The sequence below is a fragment of the Schistocerca nitens genome, chromosome 4, assembly GCF_023898315.1.
Source record: "Schistocerca nitens isolate TAMUIC-IGC-003100 chromosome 4, iqSchNite1.1, whole genome shotgun sequence".
Classification (NCBI taxonomy): domain Eukaryota; kingdom Metazoa; phylum Arthropoda; class Insecta; order Orthoptera; family Acrididae; genus Schistocerca; species Schistocerca nitens.
Window position 1 is genome coordinate 685,881,534 of NC_064617.1, and position 20,328 is coordinate 685,901,861.

Here is a 20,328-nt window from a genome sequence, read left to right on the forward strand (position 1 = left end):
TGTCCTTAGGTTAGTTAGGTTTACTTAGTTCTAAGTCTAGGGGACTGATGACCTCAGATGTTAAGTCCCATAGTGCTTGGAGCCATTTGAATTTGAACTGGTTTGTGAGCACGAGAATAAATTGACCCAACTTCCCTGGCTACCACACTCGCCAGATCTCAACCACCTCCACTATCTTTGCCTCTACTTGCCGCTGTTTTATAGGAAGAATTGTTAAAGATACCCTTGGAAAACACACAACACGTGTATTTAGACATTGTGAGACGACTGGAAGCTATTTTGAATGGCAAAGGTTTGCCTCCACCTAGTTACGCATGGTAACGTGTTGTGTTTTTGAGTTTACATATTTTTGCCCATTGCCAGATTACTATGCTGACCGAAAGTCACTGAAATATTGCTGTACCTCTAAATGTAATATGTATAGGACAATGGAGCAATATGGCGCTACGCTAAGATCGTACATAGACTTCACAGTCGAGAAATTAAGCTTTTATCAGTGTAACGCAAAGCATTACCTATCAAAAAGGATAGAATGTCAGTAGTATCAATCTATAAACTTTATGATCTTTGCAGTGATATGACTACTTGATGCAGTGAAAAGGAAGAACCTCTATTCTTTTCCGCAAACCGATACTTCGGAATAAATTCATTAGGTATTTTTCTCACTTAAGATTTTTGTCACGGAAGTCAAATTAATTACAGAATAATGCAATGAACCGCGGTTTCTAATTTATGCATCTCGTAGCGTAATTTTTTTGTGCTGAAATCGTTTAAACTTCATAGAGTCGGACGTTTCCGCAGCGAACAGAACTTTCTTCGTGTTAATTATTAATTTATTGTGAATTAATTAAAATGGCGTAGTTATATCTTCTAAAATATCCAGTCAGATAAAAAAGTTACTGACTTAATTAATTTTTATTGACGTCAATGCTAATCTGCAGACGTCAGGATTATGGTAACATGGTGCTCCTCTGGAGTGTGCCGGAGTCAGGTAGCAGCTGACGAAAACAAAGGACTGTGTGTCGAGCGGGATCAGCTGGTGGGCACGTGCAGGGCCTATTTTCTGCTGCACGCGCAGGGCTCGACCACGTGACTGGCGCCCTTCCAGGGCCGCGCCAGACGCCTCACAAAGCAGTCCTTCTGCGGCGGCGCCGCTGTTCCCCGCAACAAAGAACTCCCGGTCCTTGTGGCCAAACTTGCCGCAACTCCCGATTTACAGAGGCCGCGGAAACTTTATGGCTGGTGTGCAAACAGTAATGACACGCAAACTTGGGCAGTGAAGGATGATCGTGAGGAGTAGTTCTGCAAGGTATTGTTGACTGTGTTGTGTTAATTACTGCGGATGGCAAGAAGTATATAGAATCTAAACCGGTACTACCCCGTACCCAGTCATTGGGGCCAGCGAGCTTAGCAATCCTAGGTCAGGGAGAGGTCAGCTGCATGATACTTGTATGACACTGAAGAAGCGTCCACCGCCACTCTCGTTATTAATATCACTATTATTATTATTATCATCATTAATATATTATCATTAAAACTGAAACACACGCTTACGAAGTTGTACAATAACATCTCTTTTCTAGTTCGTTGTGAACCAAATTTCGGCTTTGTATGCCACCGTCAGACAATTTAAAATTAAACAGATAGTCCAGACATCATCAGCGAGAATCTGTATCCGATTGTTTTTCCAAAGATATGTAACCTTTCATGACTGTGTATCTATACAAAAACACAAGCGTAATAAAATTCACGAAAGAGCTACATCAACAAATACACTTTGAATTGTGTTGTTGTTGTGGTCTTCTGTCCAGAGACTGGTTTGATGCAGCTCTCCATGCTACTCTATCCTGTGCAAGCTTCTTCATCTCCCAGTACTTACTGCAAACTACATCAATCTGAATCTGTTTAGTGTACTCATCTCTTGGTCTCCCTCTACGATTTTTACCCTCCACGCTGCCCTCCAATACTAAACTGGTGATCCCTTGATGCCTCAGAATATGTCCTACGAAGCGATCCCTTCTTCTAGTCAAGTTGTGCCCCAAATTTCTCTTCTCCCCTCATTAGTTATGTGATTTACCCATCTTATCTTCAGCATTCACTGTAGCACCACATTTCGAAAGCTTCTATTCTCTTCTTGTCTAAACTATTTATCCTCCACGTTTCACTTCCATACATGGCTACACTCCATACAAATACTTTCAGAAACAACTACCTGACACTTAAATCTATACTCGATGTTAAAAAATTTCTCTTCTTCAGAAACGCTTTCCTTGCCATTGCCAGTCTTTATTTTGTATCCTCTGTACTTCGACCATCATCAGTTATTTTGATCCCCAAAAAGCAAAACTCCTTTACTACTTTAGGCGTCTCATTTCCTAATCTAATTTCCTCAGCATCACCCGATTTAATTCGACTCCATTCCATTATCCTCGTTTTGCTTTTGTTGATGTTCATCTTATATCCTCCTTTCAACACACGGTCCATTCCGTTCAGCTGCTCTTCCAGGTCCTTGAATTACTTTATATTAAAAATTTAAAAGCAGAAGAATGTAAAGGCCAAAACAGAACACTCGTGAGTATGGGCGGGGACTATTATGTAATATGGAAAAAAAACGTGATGAATAGGCGAAAAAAAGGGAGGAGCGGAGAGGAGAAAGGAGTCAGTGGATTGTGGATGGTGAACAGTTGTACTATTTACAAAAAGCACTTTAAGGCAAGGGTGAAAAACATAGTCAAAAGACGAGCCCGGACAGCACATGACAATCCACGTATGATAGGATAAAACGATCCTCAAACACCGCGGGGAAAACAAAGAATTGAGACATACGCAATCCTCGGCAGTCGTCAACGTACTACAATATACTGCCGTGCGTGATACAGGACTACACGCTCCAGCGCTAGAGCAGCGTGTGTGGCTAGTGCTGTTCAAAATGGTTCAAATGGCTCTGAGCACTATGCGACTTAGCTTCTGATGTCATCAGTCGCCTAGAACTTAGAACTAATTAAACCTAACTAAACTAAGGACATCACACACATCCATGCCCGATGCAGGATTCGAGCCTGCGACCGTAGCGGTCACGCGGTTCCAGACTGAAGCGCCTAGAACCGCTCGGCCACACCGGCCGGCGCTAGTGCTGTCACTTGTAGTTCTATTTGACGCACACCAATATACAGGGTGATCAAAAAGTCAGTATAAATTTTAAAACTTAATAAACCATGGAATAATGTAGATAGAGAGCTAAAAATTGACACACATGCTTGGAATGACATGGGGTTTTATTAGAACAGAAAAAAACAAAGTTCACAAAATGTCCGACAGATGGCGCTGGACAGCAAAACTGCTACCGTGACGGGTAAGAGGTACGCCGATATGTTACAGAATCGCATCATCCCCAGCCTGGCTGACAAACACCTGCTGGAACGTACGATGCTTATGCAGGATGGCGCTCCACCCCATATTGCCAGGCGCGTGAAAGATCTCTTGCGCGCGTCGTTTGGTGATGATCTTGTGCTCAGCCGACACTTTCGTCATGCTTGGCCTCCCAGGTCCCCAGACCTCAGTCCGTGCGATTATTGGCTTTGGGGTTACCTGACGTCGCAAGTGTATCGTGATCGACCGACATCTCTAGGGATGCTGAAAGACAACATCCGACGCCAATGCCTCAACATTACTCCGGACATGCTTTACAGTGCTGTTCACAACATTATTCGACTACAGCTATTGTTAAGGAATGATGGTGGACATATTGAGCATTTCTTGTAAAGAACATCATCTTTGCTTTGTCTTACTTTGTTATGCTAATTATTGCTATTCTGTACAGATGAAGCGCCATCTGTCGGACATTTTTTGAACGTTTGTATTTTTTGGTTCTAATAAAACATGTCATTCCAAGCATGTGTGTTAATTTCTACCCCTCTATCTACATTATTCCGTGATTTATTCAGTTTTCAAATTTATTCTGACTTTTTGATGACCCGGTATTTAAGTAAACTGGTGACTCCCAAAGACTGTAGGCTATATCTTTCAATTCTTCGTTTCCCCCGCGGTTTTTGAGGATGATTTTATTTTATCATACGCGGATTGTCATTTGCTATCCGGACTCGTCTTTAGACTGTGTTTTGCAGATGTATTATTGATCATACATGGTTCGGGACGGATGCCCCCCTGCCGTTTCATACAAGTTTTACCTAGAAGTGACACGCTTTTAAGCGCTCTTGTACCTTGGAATTCGTGACGCATGAAGTATTAGTTTCATATGACTTGAAGATATACCTCCAGGGTATGAAACCAGTCGTCATACTGTGAGAACACAGTAAACAGCTATTGCGGACTTGAACTTTCACTCACCTTTAAAAGAGTATTTTACCATCACTAATCTGAAACTGTTTGATTGCCCCTTCACATCATGTAAAATTTTTTTAGCAGTGGTTGCGTGACCTATAAGGTCATTTGTAGTAAATTTAATATGGTCACATAACATATAATTTAGAGGATTTCCTGCAATTTCTGTGCCGGCCGCGGTGGTCTAGCGGTTCTAGGCGCTCAGTCAGGAACCGCGCGACTGCTACGGTCGCAGGTTCGAATCCTGCCTCGGGCATGGATGTGTGTGATGTCCTTAGGTTAGTTAGGTTTAAGTAGTTCTAAGTTCTAGGGGACTTATGACCACAGATGAGTCCCATAGCGCTCAGAGCCATTTGAGCCATTTTTGCAATTTCTGTCGCAAATTATATGTAGGTCAATAACGTAGGGCCTATAACTACTAGACTGACTGAACAAGAAATGTGTTGGCGACTGAAAATAGAAGGTTCCATCTTTGCAAAGCGTACTCTGAATAAATGTCATTCTTATAACTTCAAATAGATGTTTTACGTAGGGAAACGCAGTGAAGAAAACTAATATTACGTGAAATTCTGACTTTCGCTCAACGTCAGTTGGCATAAAACGTTTATATCTTCCGCAGTACTACGCTTTGTCGATTGCATTCTGAACGTTGCAGCTGCATTTTATGTTGTCACTTGTAGCTCATTTTTTCGCATTTTTACGCGTAGGAAACCCTTGAGGTGGCCATGCTGCTAATCAAATGTAGCGATAACCCCTTAGATAACTTAGTCTTATATCCTACTCTTAGGTTTTCTCCTTCGTGTGAAACTTAGCTAGTGTTCTATCTCTAAAGGCTTTGTTGCTGACGTTGAATAAAAAATAAGGTGAAAATATAGTTCATGATTATTCATTGTTCTACAACAGCGACAGTTGACATCGACATGCGTGGTCTCGAAGCCGGTTTTACGCAACGATAATAGCAGAATCATAGATGCCTTATCATTCCTATACTAGTAAAAATGTGCATTTTACAATACTTCCAATATCGAATACGACACTATCGTTACAGCTGAAAATAATTCGTATGAACAATAATATGCTAAATGAAATGGACAGCCTGCTTAGCATAGATATTGAGCCAATGGTAAAAAACACAAAAAATAGTTTCCAGCCGCGTGGAAAAGACGCGACGACGTGTAAATGAGATCCACTTTCATAATTTTTGATGTCACAATAAGATGGCTACAGCTAGATATCATTGTAACGGTATGCATTTTCGGCAGCTTATTTCCACTCTAATCATGGGAACTAATATTAGTTAACTAAACATAACCATATAGGCCAAATTGTCGTATCTGTAACTAGTTAATTTTTTAAGTTCACACTAAAATTTTCGGAGAATCCTTTTAAAACGAGCGTAAACACAGCTCTGTTGCCCTTCCGTTCCCTACGTCATGTATGAAAGTGCGTACAAGAAATAGCTTGTTGATTTCGTTTATTATTTCTTTGATTTCGTGGCATGCTGCTATTATTTTTCTTGGCTTGAAGACGATGATTCACATGTGCATTAGGTTGCATAGAGCTCCTTTGCTTCGGGTGGTGCCTAAATTATGGGCATTAAGCCTTCCACTGAGTAGTACTTCCTCTGAATCGAGGACTGCCTCGGTGTTAAAAACGTTTATTGTTTCCAACTACTTTCACTTTTTAAGAGTAACTGTTGTTTGATGATATTTGCTTCTTTATTACTGTATTCGTAGCTCTCATTCCGTTTGTTGTGGAACTGGTGCCCCTTTTTTTTACTTATTTTGCAATTAATTTATATATTAATCAGTGAACTAACATCTTCAACGAGTGAGTTGCTGCGTGAAGTACCTAAGATGATGGACTGGCGTTCGGGAGGACAGATCTCTGTCCGGCCATCCAGATTTAGATATTCTGTGCTTTTTATAAACCGCTCCGGGCAAATGCTGGGATGGATCCACTTAGATTTCCTATCTCAACCATTTTCAGTCCAAGATGCTGTTCCAGTAGCTTCACCATCAGAGTCTGGGCGAGGCATGGGAATGGTGGAAGGCGTGACAAATCTTAATTATTCTTCCGTCTTCCCTGCAGCAACGTTATCAGTTGTCTCTGTACTTCGTACTATTACGTGTAAGTCATTTGCTTCTTCTTGTAAACTTATCTGTGTTCGTTTTCGACGTACTGTTTTCGTGCGTTTTCGATTGTTATCTTTGTGGGGTCACCATTCACCAAATGCTTAAAACACTGCCTTCAACTCCCACTCGACTGGGAAAACCTGGAGCAACTCGTTGCCAGTCTAACACTGATTTCGACCATCACCCTTGACATTAAAATGAAAAAAGGAATTAGCAACCTTTACCAAAATCGATGAAATAATATACAACGAAATCACCAGGTTGCTCCCTGTAGACAAGAAGAGAGAAGCAGCCCTCGAAAGTAACAAAGTGAGTCAGGAGGCAGAAAGGCTGTGGTGACATAAATGTTCAATACACTGATCGGTCAGAACATCATGACCACCTGCCGAATAGGCGGTATGTCCAGCGCTGACACAGATAACAGCGGCGACGCGTTGTAACATGGAAGCAGTGAGGCCATAGCAGGTCGCTGGAGGGAGCTGGCACCACATGTGCACACACAAGTCACGTAATTTCCGTAAATTCCGGGGAAGGCGCGACAATCTCTGACGCCACGTTCAATCACATCCCTGATGCACTCCATTGGGTTCATATCTGGCGAGTTGGGCGGCCAGCACACCAGTTGGAACTAGCCAATCTGTTCCTTGAACCACTCCATTACACTCCCGGCCTTGTGACATGGCGCACTATCTTGTTGGAAAAATGTCACTACTGTCTTGAAATCTGATGATCGTGAAGGGGTGTAAGAGGTCTGTAGCCAGCGTAGAACACTTCTTGGCCATCATGGTGCCTAGGACGAGCTCCAGTAGACCCGTGGATGTCTACATGAATGTTACCCAGTGTCTAATGGAGCCAGCTCGTCTCCGTTCGCAATACAGGTGTCAAGTAGCTGTTTGCCTGGAAGACGACGGATTAGCGCCCTCCCATTGGCGTGATGGAGGAGGTATCGGGATTCATCAGACCGTGCAGCGCTCTGCCACTGCGCCAACGTCCAGTGCCAATGATTAGATGATTACGTACCCATTTCAGTCGTAGTTGTCGATGTCGTGGTGTTAACATTGGCGTATGCATGGATCGTCGGCTGCGGTGGCCCCGTCGTTAGGAGTGTTCAGTGCACTGTGTCTTCAGACACATTTTTACTCTGCTCTGCATTGATGTCTGACGTCAGTTCCTTCTCATTTCGCCGCCTGTCCTGTTTTACAAGACTGCCCAGCCTCTGTAATGAGGGTGGACGCCCAACCCCACGACGCCTGGACGTGGTTTTACCTCTGTTTTTCCATGTGTTGTAGAGACTCACCACAGAACTCCTCGAACACCCGACAAGTGTTGCAGTCTCCGAAATGCTCGTGCCTTGCCTCCGAGCCATCACAATCTGCCCTGGGTCAAACTCAGATAGATCGCGCGTACCCCGTCCTACACACGAACACCACATTCACTGATACTACATGCATTGTATGTATCTGATTGGCTGTTATTCCTCGGCAGGTGAATCTGCTGTCGCCTGGACAGGTCGTGGTCATAACGTTCCGGATGATCAGTGAAAATCCACTAGGTGATCTAAGTGCGACCCTACGAAATACACTCCTGGAAATGGAAAAAAGAACACATTGACACCGGTGTGTCAGACCCACCATACTTGCTCCGGACACTGCGAGAGGGCTGTACAAGCAATGATCACACGCACGGCACAGCGGACACACCAGGAACCGCGGTGTTGGCCGTCGAATGGCGCTAGCTGCGCAGCATTTGTGCACCGCCGCCGTCAGTGTCAGCCAGTTTGCCGTGGCATACGGAGCTCCATCGCAGTCTTTAACACTGGTAGCATGCCGCGACAGCGTGGACGTGAACCGTATGTGCAGTTGACGGACTTTGAGCGAGGGCGTATAGTGGGCATGCGGGAGGCCGGGTGGACGTACCGCCGAATTGCTCAACACGTGGGGCGTGAGGTCTCCACAGTACATCGATGTTGTCGCCAGTGGTCGGCGGAAGGTGCACGTGCCCGTCGACCTGGGACCGGACCGCAGCGACGCACGGATGCACGCCAAGACCGTAGGATCCTACGCAGTGCCGTAGGGGACCGCACCGCCACTTCCCAGCAAATTAGGGACACTGTTGCTCCTGGGGTATCGGCGAGGACCATTCGCAACCGTCTCCATGAAGCTGGGCTACGGTCCCGCACACCGTTAGGCCGTCTTCCGCTCACGCCCCAACATCGTGCAGCCCGCCTCCAGTGGTGTCGCGACAGGCGTGAATGGAGGGACGAATGGAGACGTGTCGTCTTCAGCGATGAGAGTCGCTTCTGCCTTGGTGCTAATGATGGTCGTATGCGTGTTTGGCGCCGTGCAGGTGGGCGCCACAATCAGGACTGCATACGACCGAGGCACACAGGGCCAACACCCGGCATCATGGTATGGGGAGCGATCTCCTACACTGGCCGTACACCACTGGTGATCGTCGAGGGGACACTGAATAGTGCACGGTACATCCAAACCGTCATCGAACCCATCGTTCTACCATTCCTAGACCGGCAAGGGAACTTGCTGTTCCAACAGGACAATGCACGTCCGCATGTATCCCGTGCCACCCAACGTGCTCTAGAAGGTGTAAGTCAACTACCCTGGCCAGCAAGATCTCCGGATCTGTCCCCCATTGAGCATGTTTGGGACTGGATGAAGCGTCGTCTCACGCGGTCTGCACGTCCAGCACGAACGCTGGTCCAACTGAGGCGCCAGGTGGAAATGGCATGGCAAGCCGTTCCACAGGACTACATCCAGCATCTCTACGATCGTCTCCATGGGAGAATAGCAGCCTGCATTGCTGCGAAAGGTGGATATACACTGTACTAGTGCCGACATTGTGCATGCTCTGTTGCCTGTGTCTATGTGCCTGTGGTTCTGTCAGTGTGATCATGTGATGTATCTGACCCCAGGAATGTGTCAATAAAGTTTCCCCTTCCTGGGACAATGAATTCACGGTGTTCTTATTTCAATTTCCAGGAGTGTATGTAGCATTAACTAAAGTGGCTGATTACAGTTACTTATGATTTAAACTGTCACGGTTGAACCAAAATCTTTTTCATTCACTGCACTAACTAACAGTAGAAGGTTTTCCGTCTGTCATCCAACCGAGACTGTACGATTCCGCGCTCGCGCTTTGCAAAGAAAAGTTGCTGGGCGTAAAGTTGTCTTATAACGGCGGCACTATACATCCCTTCATTGTTGTTCTGCTCACTGTCTGGACAGTAGGTATGGCTCAGAAACTAGGACAAGATCTAACAGTGAGGTGTACTTCGAAACTTTTTAGCGAAATCGGTGCGATTAGGCAGCTGCGGTTTTCTCCTTGGCGGGGGAATTCCTTACCGCTAATGCAGTGACTCGCTTTCGCAAATTCGGCTCGAACGAGATCTTCGCGAGGAGCGCGCCTCGTGCGGTGAGTGACGTAATATGGCGACACCGTAGGGCGACACGCTAGCGCGGACGTAATCTCCCCAGTTTTGTCTGTTTCCGCCGCCAGCGCTCTGCACAGGACACTCGTCAAGGTAGTCTGACCTTTGAAAGAACACAGAGCCAGTTACCAGATTTCCCTTGAAAGTGCTTTTTTTTTGAGTCGTCAGTCTTCGCCCTCAGTTATTTGTTGGGTGTATTCAGATCTCTGTCCCCCCCCCCCCCCCCATAGTTTTTATCTTCCCCTACAGATTTTTTTTTCCTCTACAGTTCCCTCTGGTAACGCAGACGTTATTCCCAGATGACGTAACAGACGTCTTATCATAGTGTCCCTTCTTCTTGTCGGTGTTTTCCGTATGTTCCTTTGTTCCCGGTTCTGCGGAGAAACTGTTTATTCTCTATCTTAACAGTCCACTTAATTTTCAACATTAGTTTGTAGCACCACATCTCATATGCCTCTATTCTTCTCTGTTCCGGTTTTCCCACTGTAGACGATTCGCTACGGTACAACGCTGTGCTCTGAACCTACATTCTCAGAAATTTCTTCCTCAAATTAAGGATACCAGTAGATAACTCATGATCAGGTACGCAATCTTCGCCTATGGCAGGCTGCCTTTTGTGTCCTCCTTGTCCGTCACGGGTAATGTTTCTTTTAAGATAGTAGATCTTCGTCTATTTCCTGATCAACAATTTTGATGCAAAGTTTCACGATGTTCCCATTTCTGCTCCATCTAATTACCTGTGGCTTTTTCCTGTTTGTTCTCAACCGACATTCTGTGCTAATTAGCCTGTTCATTCCATCCGACAGGTGCTGTAATTCTTCTCCAGATTCACTGAGGGTAAATATATCATCAGCGAATCTTATCACTGATATCCTTTAGCTCTGAATTTTAATCCTTGAAAATGCCCAAAAATGAAAAGTGGTTGTCATTAAACTGCGTCGAACACCTGATAACTTTACTAATCATTATTCTACTGGAAATGTGATACTCTCCTACGGTCCTTTGATCTTTGGTCTGTAGCAACTGATTTATGAGAGCAGTTATAAGCCCAACGCGACCACAGCCCAGAACGTCGCATATACCTAACCCCTGAAGACTTAACCAGAGAAATTCTTTTTTAGACGGGGTAGTACTTGGCGTGCAGCATTGGGTAAGTGAATTCGCTGTGCGTGGATACGTTATTAAAGTCTGAATCATAGAAATCACGTGTCCTGAAACATTTCTTTGTCTAGCGTTGTAAAATGCCAGCAAACACCTGAAATCGTACTGGAAATATATTGCCTTTATTTTCACAAAGAACTGACAATTTCATACGACACACTCTTTGGAATTTTTATGAAGTTTCTGAAAATTGTTAGCAGTTGTCTCTTAAGCGATCGACAGTATGACTTCTGTGACATGCTCATCGTCGATATGTCCCGGATACACAGTCAGTTCCACAAGAAAGTGTAGCCATTAATTTCAGATGCAACGTCCGCAGCCGGCCGATGTGGCCGAGCGGTTCTAGGCGCTACAGTCCGGAACCGCGCTCCTGCTACGGTCGCAGGTTAGAATCCTGCCTCGGGTATGGATGTGTGTGATGTCCTTAGATTAGTTAGGTTTACGTAGTTCTAAGTTCTAGGGGACTGATGACCTCAGAAGTCAAGTCCCGTAGTGCTCAGAGCCATTTGAACCATTCACCTAAGAGTTGTCAGGCGCATTTTCTCTAGTGCTTCGGCAGATATTTTCAGTTTCGTTTTTACAGTGTTTATCTGGAGTCATCCCTAACAAAGGCCGCTCATCACGTCTTTCATATTGCCGACAGTGTCGACTTAATGCGTCTGTTTGTTTTCCATTAGCCGGCCGCTGTGACCGAGCGGTTCTAGGCGTTTCAGTCCGGAACCGCGCTGCTGCTACGGCCGCAGGTTCGAATCCTGCCTCGGGCATGGATGTGTGTGACGTCCTTAGGTTAGTTAGGTTTAAGTAGTTCTAAGTTCTAGGGGACTGATGACCTCAGAAGTTAAGTCCCATAGTGCTCAGAGCCATTTGAACAATTTTTTTGGACACCTGCTTTCTTTGGGATTGGAATTATTATATTCTTCTTGAAGTCTGAGGGTATTTCACCTGTCTCATACATCTTGCTCACTGGCTCTCCCAAGGCTGTCAGTAGTTCTAATGGAATGCTGTCTACTCCTGAGACCTTATTTCGACTTAGATCTTTCAGCGCTCTGTCAAACTCTTCACGCAGTGTCATATCTCCTATTTCATCTTCATCTACATTCTCTTCCATTTCTGTAATCAAGACCATCGCCATTGTATAGACCCTCTATATACTCCTTCCACCTTTCTGCTTTCCCTTCTTTGCTTAGAACTGGGTTTCCATCTGAGCTCTTGATATTCATACAAGTGGTTCTCTTTTCTCCAAAGGTCTCTTTAATTATCCTGTAGGCAGTATCTATCTTACCCCTAGTGAGATAAGCCTCTACATCCTTACATTTGTCCTCTAGCAATCCCTGCTCAGCCATTTTGCACTTCCTTTCGATCTCATTTTTGAGACGTTTGTATTCCTTTTTGCCTGCTTCATTTACTGCATTTTTTTCTCCTTTAATCAATTAACTTCAATATATCTTCTGTTACCCAAGGATTTCTACTAGCCCTCGTCTTTTTACACACTTGATCCTCTGCTACCTTCACTATTTCGTCTCTCAAAGCTACCCATTCTTCTTCTACTGTATTTCTTTCCCCTAGTCTTGTCAATCGTTCCCTAATGGTCTCCCTGAAGCTCTCTACAACCTCTGGTTCTTTCAGTTTATCCAGGTCCCATCTCCTCAAATTCCCACCATTTTGTTGTTTCCAGGGGCAACAAAAAATAAGATGTGCCGTATTTCATAGAATTATTGGACGATTTACACAATATAAAATGCTATCATCGTCAACTCATTAAGACGTGTATATATTCAGACTGAAGGGACGAATGAAAATTTGTACCAAGGCCGGGATTCGAACCCAGGTCTCCTGCTCACTAGGCAGATGTGCTAACCACTACGTCACCCTGGCACAGTGGCTTTGCACAACTAAACAGACTACCGTATATCGCCTCCCTCCTCAATCCAAATCCATGGGTTTTCTTCAGGAAATTTTCAGCAGTACATGTTTCAAAAAACTCAGGACACTAAACTGGATTAACTAGACATTATTAGTACCACCGGCTTCGGCCGTAAGACGTCATCTGGTACGAAAATCACTTGCAACATTTCAATTTTCATGAAAATTGAAACACAAAGCATTGAATATTTTAAACCACATGAAACACGTAATAAAAAGCTCATTCGTTTTTTATTGTCTTACTGCTCAATTTTTAGACATTTTTATATATCATCCATGCCCCCCCCCCCAGTTTTACTCTGATACAATCTGTCATGTTGGCTTTTAGGCAGTTTTGTCGAACACTCATGTTTACGTATTGTTACATTTATTCTTATCTTTGTAGTTCTATTTTGTATCGACCTTGTGAACCACATTTATGCAAGCGAAGGAACCAGTCAGTCCTCTTTTCTGCTCTTTTGCAGGCATATACTACGGTCCCAACTCATTGCCTCCTACGTCAGTCGGTTCCGCCGCGGTAAGCTGCCTTCTGTACCGTCTGCACTAGTCACTTCCAGGGCGCCGTGGTAGCTGGTTGTTTGTTTGGTTGTTTGTTTGATTTGGGGGAGAGGACCAAACAGTGAGATCATCGGACCCATCGGATTGGGGAAGGATTGGGAAAGACGTCGGCCGTGCCCTTTCAAAGAAACCATCCCAGCAATTGCCTGAAGCAATTTAGGGAAATCAAGCAAAACCTAAATCAGGATGGCTGGACGCGGGTTTGAACCGCCGTCCTTCCGAATGAGAATCCAGTGTGCTAACCGCTGCGCCACCCTCTCGGTCTTGGACCCTGGTCCTACGCAGTATTACTGAGTTCATTTCTGTCCACATTCCTCCCTCTATGATAGCCTCTTTTTTCGAGTCCCATTGTTTGATATGGGCATGACCCCCCCCCCCCCTCCCCCGCCCACCTTATGTGAGTACACCACTTTATCTTTCATTTTGCAGACCAACCACACAGTACTTGTTCGCTAATAGACACCCAGGTTCGCAGTTGGTTGCACCTGAAGATAAAGCCTTAAGCCCCGTCCACACGCAACGATCTGTCTGCGCACATCACATCTGCGCAGACAGATCGTTGCGTGTGGACAGAAGATTTGCACCAACCTGAGGTGTGTGCAAACCTGGAAGTTGGAGTTGGAGGTTTGAGCGAAACCTCTCAAATCTGTGGGTTCAAACCACATCTGCGCAGACGAGTTGGAGCGTGTGGACAGGAGATCGCCGCAAATCTGGCGCGAAACAGCTGTTTGCTCAGTCTAGTGTTTGTATTTGTGCGCACAGGGCATTAAAATGGCTGATACTAGTCAGTGTTCTCGAGAGTTTGTAAGTGAATTCATTGAAATATATAGAAACCATCCATGTTCGTGGAAGATTAAAAGTAAAGAATATAGTGACCGAGACAAAAAGACAGCAGCATACAATGCTGTAATTGAAAAATTTCGGGCAGTTGACGCCTCGGCAAACAGAGAAACGGTAATAATAAAAAAAAAATCGTTGCGAACTGGGGAAATTATTTGCGGATGGATGTCGAAACTTATAATTATCTCTTAAAGCTTGTAACCCCTCATATTATCAGAAAAAATACTTGTATGAGAAGGGCTATTTCTCCTCATGAACGGCTGGCAGTAACATTAAGATTCCTAGCGATAGGAAGGAGCTAAAAGGATTTGGAATTTTCAACTGCAATATCGAAATAAGCGTTGAGTAAAATAAATAATACCCAACACATGTGAAGGTATTTACGCTGTCCTGAAGGATGAGTTCATGAAGGCAAGTCAAGTAAATTAAGTCGGTCAGTGAACCGTTTACCGAAAAGAGTTATCCAAAGTTCAGAAATCTAGAAGATCTGGTGTAAGAGTAGATCAAGTGTACCAGCCAACGTTATGGTATTTTGATCTGCTTGGCTTTCTTAGTGATCAAGAAACGCCAAGACCAAGCAGGAGTACAATTGAAGATGAAATTGGAGGAGTCTCAATGTGCCAGGAAATGGAACACGAGATAATGTAAAACAAAACAGGTTCGCTCTGCAACTCTCGCAGTAATTGTACGTGAGAAAACTGCTTTCGCTTTAGCAGCCACTGTCTACACCATTTTGACCGCTTTCTCTGTTTCCTGCGGTTGGTCTGAATGTTTTTTGCAACACAAGTTGCGAACACAGACCACAACAGAACTTCCTCCATTTCTATATTTCAAAATAACTGAATTAAATTTTTGACGTTTACGGGGAGCGTAGTCGCTTGCTACTGATTTCTTTTCTACACCGACAGATGGCGGGCGAGTAGTAGATTGGGGTTTGTGTCGTGTGAACACACCACATTTGCAGCGATCTTTTGCATGTACAGACATCTGCGCCGATGTCTGCGCAGACAGATCGTTGCGTGTGGACCGGGCTTTAGGCTTCGAAACCGATCGTTTCGGTCCTGGAAACTGAAGCAATTTTTTATTCTGTAAGTATCATTCTTATTGACCAAAAAGCACTGACAGTCTTCGTCCACTGGGACCAGCTAACCTCCTCCGTCGTCAGTCTGTCGAGACGACCCCTGCTGCTCGCCGTCACTCGCATCTTCACAGGCCGGTTCAAGACTAACTTTTAAACAGAAAAAGAGACGATTACGGAGTGTCGTTATCTATACACTATACGGCAAACGTTATTGTTCCGTCTGTAAGAGAAGAGCAAAATGTCGTTTGGCACTCTAGTGGGACGTACCTACTATTTTAACGCATTAAAGATCGTGCAAGTGGTGGGAATCTGTGACGTAATACACAACTAATTTTACTGCTGTACCACTTGACCGGGACACACGCCTGCCTAAACAAGGAACCAAACGTCCTAGTCGCCTTCTATACCCATCACGTAACTTGTCTAATACACACACTGAATCTTACGGAAATGTAGCAAGTTTAGCTGATTGTCTTTTAACCTTATGCGACAGTTCTCTATCCGTGAAGTTGTAACGCCGCAACCCTATCGGGGTTCGTACGCGTCGGGACACGCACGTACATGTTCATTCGCAACGGCAAGCACCCGCTGTTGTTATCTGTATTGCTGCCTCATGTCTTCAGCTCTCCCTGTTAGGATTTTCCTCACATGAATTCAGCTCTTAAAAATTCTGGGGCGGTTTCTTTTATATTTATTTTTGTTGATTTTTGGATTCATTGATTACTACCTTTGTATGCCTTTAGTTTATCTTGTCAGTGAAGGCTGCACTTGGCTATATGTTTATAAATTCTAGGAGAACGTATTTCATTGCTAAACTTAAATCTGCGACGGTTACCTCCTAGCTCTGATTCACTGGAGGGCGCACAATGAAATGAAATTAACGTATGGCATTTACTGGTCGGGATATCCCCCTCGGGGTTCGGCCGTTGTATTGCAAGTTTCTTTAGTTAACACCACTCCGGCGACTTGCGTGTCAGTGACAATGAAAATAATGATGAAGAACACACAACCCGGGCCCCCTGCATGGTGGGCTGTAACACTACCGCTGCGCTACGGAGACGGACGGCGCTCAATAGCTACTCGGCACTCATTCAACCGTAGTGGAGTAATATTCGGCATCTACAGCCATTTTAAACAACATGACATTTGTGACACTCGATGTGTTCGTCGAACGTGCATTAAAATACTTCAGTTTTTGTCCTGATTCAGATAGCCGGCCGACGTGGCCGTGCGGTTAAAGGCGCTGCAGTCTGGAACCGCAGGACCGCTACGGTCGCAGGTTCAAATCCTGCCTCGGGCATGGATGTGTGTGATGTCCTTAGGTTAGTTAGGTTTAACTAGTTCTAAGTTCTAGAGGACTAATAACCTCAGCAGTTGAGTCCCATAGTGCTCAGAGCCATTTGAACCATTTGAACCTGATTCAGATACTAAGAGTGTGAAGTGAACCGACACTCGGAATCGGACTCAGACCTTTCGCGGGCGATGTTCTTATCAAGTCGAGCAAACAGCATTAAATTGTGTACAAATTTCGAAACAGCGTAACTTCTGCTACAGAGTGAAAGACTGATTCTGCTTTTATTTTACTCACTATTTCCCCTATAAAACCCTTTGTGTTAGCGTTAACGAGTGAAGGGCATACATTCTTGTCTAGCAGTTACAATGAAGGTTTGATGCATGGCAGACGAAAAGTTTAAGACAATCTGTCTTTTTTTAACACATTTATTTCTTCATCAGTTGAAAGGTACTAATAATTGCTTAAGATGTTCTACATTTATTTCAGTTCTTTTTATTCTTCTTCTTTACCTTCAAGGATTTGGCCTCTCGACCAGTTCCGGCTCTGTCACGTCATCACTTGCGGGGTCCTCCCAGAGTCGTCCCCAGACAGGTCAGTACTCATCTACAACATCCGAATTCTTTACTCTACCATTAGTTGTGCACTCGCCTTCCACTTACTCTTACACTGACCAACGATGGCTATACGAAGACATATCAAACATTGCTTCAATGCTTCGTCAAGCTTACACAAGACATATTACTGTTATTCATAAATAACTTAAGAACCTGTCAAGAATAACAGAAAACTTTTGTCTTTCATCATAGTGATGAACATTATGCCGAGTGCAAAATAATAGCAATGATTGTATAGACTTCTTATGTTTGTGCTTGCAAACTGTACTTACATCAAAAGCAATTGCTTTGGTTAAATAAATGCGCAGAAGTTACGCGATCAACTAATTTTTATTTCGTATAAAATGCAGTTAATGTTCTGTAGGGATATAAAATACGCAATGGGCTAACAATGAACGATGTGCATTTCAAATTATGTTCAAAACAAAAGACAAAACAAACAAAGAGAAGTCGTCGGATCCCAGTTTCTCTCATACATAATCATTCACCTTTCTTTCCCTACCAATGAAACCGGCAATCCTGCCACTTACTACGTGATTTATGTACTGTATCAAAACTACCGAACCGTGGTAGGAAGCCAACACATTGATTTGTATATTCTGGCTAGTAGTTGTCACGACCCGGGTCAGCGTGAAAGAGTACTTTTGTACCTCGGTTCGTTGAGGACCACGTCATCTCAGATCCTGAAAGTCTGTCAACAGCGTAGCCCACCTCGAAGTCATCTTTTGCCAGAATTGTTATAGTCAAGGGCAGATCAGACGCTCGTTTCGCTATCGATCAACCGTGAATCGTCTGAGTGATGAAAATAACGAAGTGGCACTAAAGTGTAAGGACTTTTTGCCTTAAACCGACACGGTTGATAGTATTTTGCAGAAACACAGTGTGAAGTGTATTTTTCGACTATCATCTGAGATCAGGGCTCTTTAAGGGTCTGTGGAGGTGATTCTGCGTAAGGCATGTCTTTACCGTATCCCTTGCAGTTGTGGCACATCACGTTTTGATCAGAGCACCAGGACCGTTATACTGAACATAAGCATCACAGACTTAAAAACCGAGCAAATCTTCTACTGCAAAATATAGTCTTGGCGCCTGTCATCCTATGGAATATAACACACAGGTTCTATCATGCAGCCGCGAGGTCAGAGGCGCCTTGTCACGGTCCGTGCGGCTCCCCCCCGTCGAAGGTTCGAGTCCTCCCTCGCGCATGGGTGTGTGTGTGTGTGTGTGTTGTCCATAGCGTAAGTTAGTTTAAGTTAGATTAAGTAGTGTGTACGCTTAGGGACCGATGACCTCAGCAGTTTGGACCCATAAGACCTTACCACAAATTTCCAAATTTTTCTAGCATGCACCTCAGTTAATGCGGAAGTTTTATAAAGGAAGCGGATGCGATGAAATTAGCAAGTGGTCTTATAAGTAGAGACGGAGGCTTTTGCTTAAATTCTGCTTGGAATCCTGCTCTCTATCTGGTCAAGCAACAGAGGAATAGAGTTAATGCTGCTTGCTCTCACGCTGAAAATTAATACTCACTATCGATAACTTCTGACGCTGGTCATCTTTAGTTGTGTGATGAAGCTAGCGATTACGGTGTGCGTGTGTGTGTGTGTGTGTGTGTGTGTGTGTGTGTGTGTGTGGTGTGGTTTTTCTGCAAGATGCCCAGCAAACCAAGGTTATAAATTTCCTTGCACGGTGCTCTCACATTGTGGATTGAAGTCTCAGAGGAGAAGGGCTGGCGAGTCGGTGTCTGCGAGTGCGCTTTTCAGCAGCTCCCGGCTGGTTCTGTAGCTCCGTGTAGTGTTTCACACGCTATGCCCACCTTCTGCCTCCTGACAAGGCGCTCTCCGCCGTGTCGTGTCAGTGTCTTCAACCTTATCGAGAAACGCTCTGATTTGTGGCTTTTCACAAAGTTCTTGCATTGTTAATGTCCTTGTTAACATCCAGTACTCGACTTCTTTGCCAAGACAAAACATTGTAGCCTTGTCTATTTATAATCACCAACACAGTAAGATTTTCAGTTTAAATTTGATTCCTAACGTTCCTACTAGTGGCAGATTTCTTGATGATATGAGTTGTAGTATGCTAGGGGCCTCCTGTTTGTACACGTCAAAATAATTAGAATCTTTTATCTGGGTAGGTCCTCCGTCTAGTGGACTAACGTTGATACGCTTCACTATGCCGTAGGTAATGCCGTAAACGCAAACAGTTGAAAGTACACGATGCCAGGAGCAATAAACATTGGTTTTAAAACGCATGCGTTGAGAGTTATGAGCACTTATTCAGTAGAAGAGATTTTATTTCAAGTATCGAAGGTGAACGAAGGGCTCACAGCTCGTAACGTATACATTTTAGATCCCGTCCTATGACTTACTTTCTTATAGTACAGTGTACTTTCAACTGTCTTCGTTTACACCATTAATTATGATAGCCGGCCAGGGTGGCCGAGTGGTTCTAGGCGCTACAGTCTGGAACCGCGCGACCGCTACGGTCGCAGGTTCGAATCCTGCCTCGGGCATGGATGTGTGTGATGTCCTTAGGTTAGTTAGGTTTAAGTACTAAGTTATAGGGGACCGATGACCTCAGAAGTTAAGTCCCATAGTGCTCAGAGCCACTTTTGAATTATGATACATCCTTTATACAACGGGAGGAAAAAATTTGGAAACACCAAAGACACAACACATAAACATGCTTAATACGGTGAAGGAAAATCTTTGGCACTCGAATCAGCTTATAGATAAATACAGATCCTCTATGATTTTTAAGGTAATCTTGTACCATTCTTCCTGCAAAATACTGCAAAGTTCAGGTCACGTTGACGGATGTGGATAGCAGTCACACGCCCTTCTCTCCAAAGTAGACCACAAAGGCTCAATAATTGAGATATGGTGATTGCGATGGCCAGGAGAGATGCGATAAATCATACACGATTGGGGAATAAACAT

The 20,328-nt window shown here is 44.3% G+C and overlaps 1 protein-coding gene and 1 non-coding gene across 3 annotated transcripts in view; one reads left to right on the forward strand and one right to left on the reverse strand.

Annotated features, from left to right (window-relative positions):
- Positions 1–20,328, forward strand: part of LOC126252873 (sodium-coupled monocarboxylate transporter 1) — a 360,467-nt gene that overhangs the window by 27,601 nt on the left and 312,538 nt on the right. Inside the window, exon 2 of one of the 2 annotated variants that reach the window (XM_049953829.1) lies at positions 17,295–17,369. The exons of the other annotated variant lie outside the window; for it this stretch is intronic. The gene's annotated coding sequence lies outside the window, so the exon portion shown is untranslated. The remainder of the gene's footprint in view (positions 1–17,294; positions 17,370–20,328) is intronic. 2 annotated transcript variants of the gene reach the window in all.
- On the reverse strand, positions 12,886–12,957 carry Trnat-agu (transfer RNA threonine (anticodon AGU)). Its single transcript has one exon. It is a non-coding gene; the product is annotated as a tRNA-Thr (tRNA).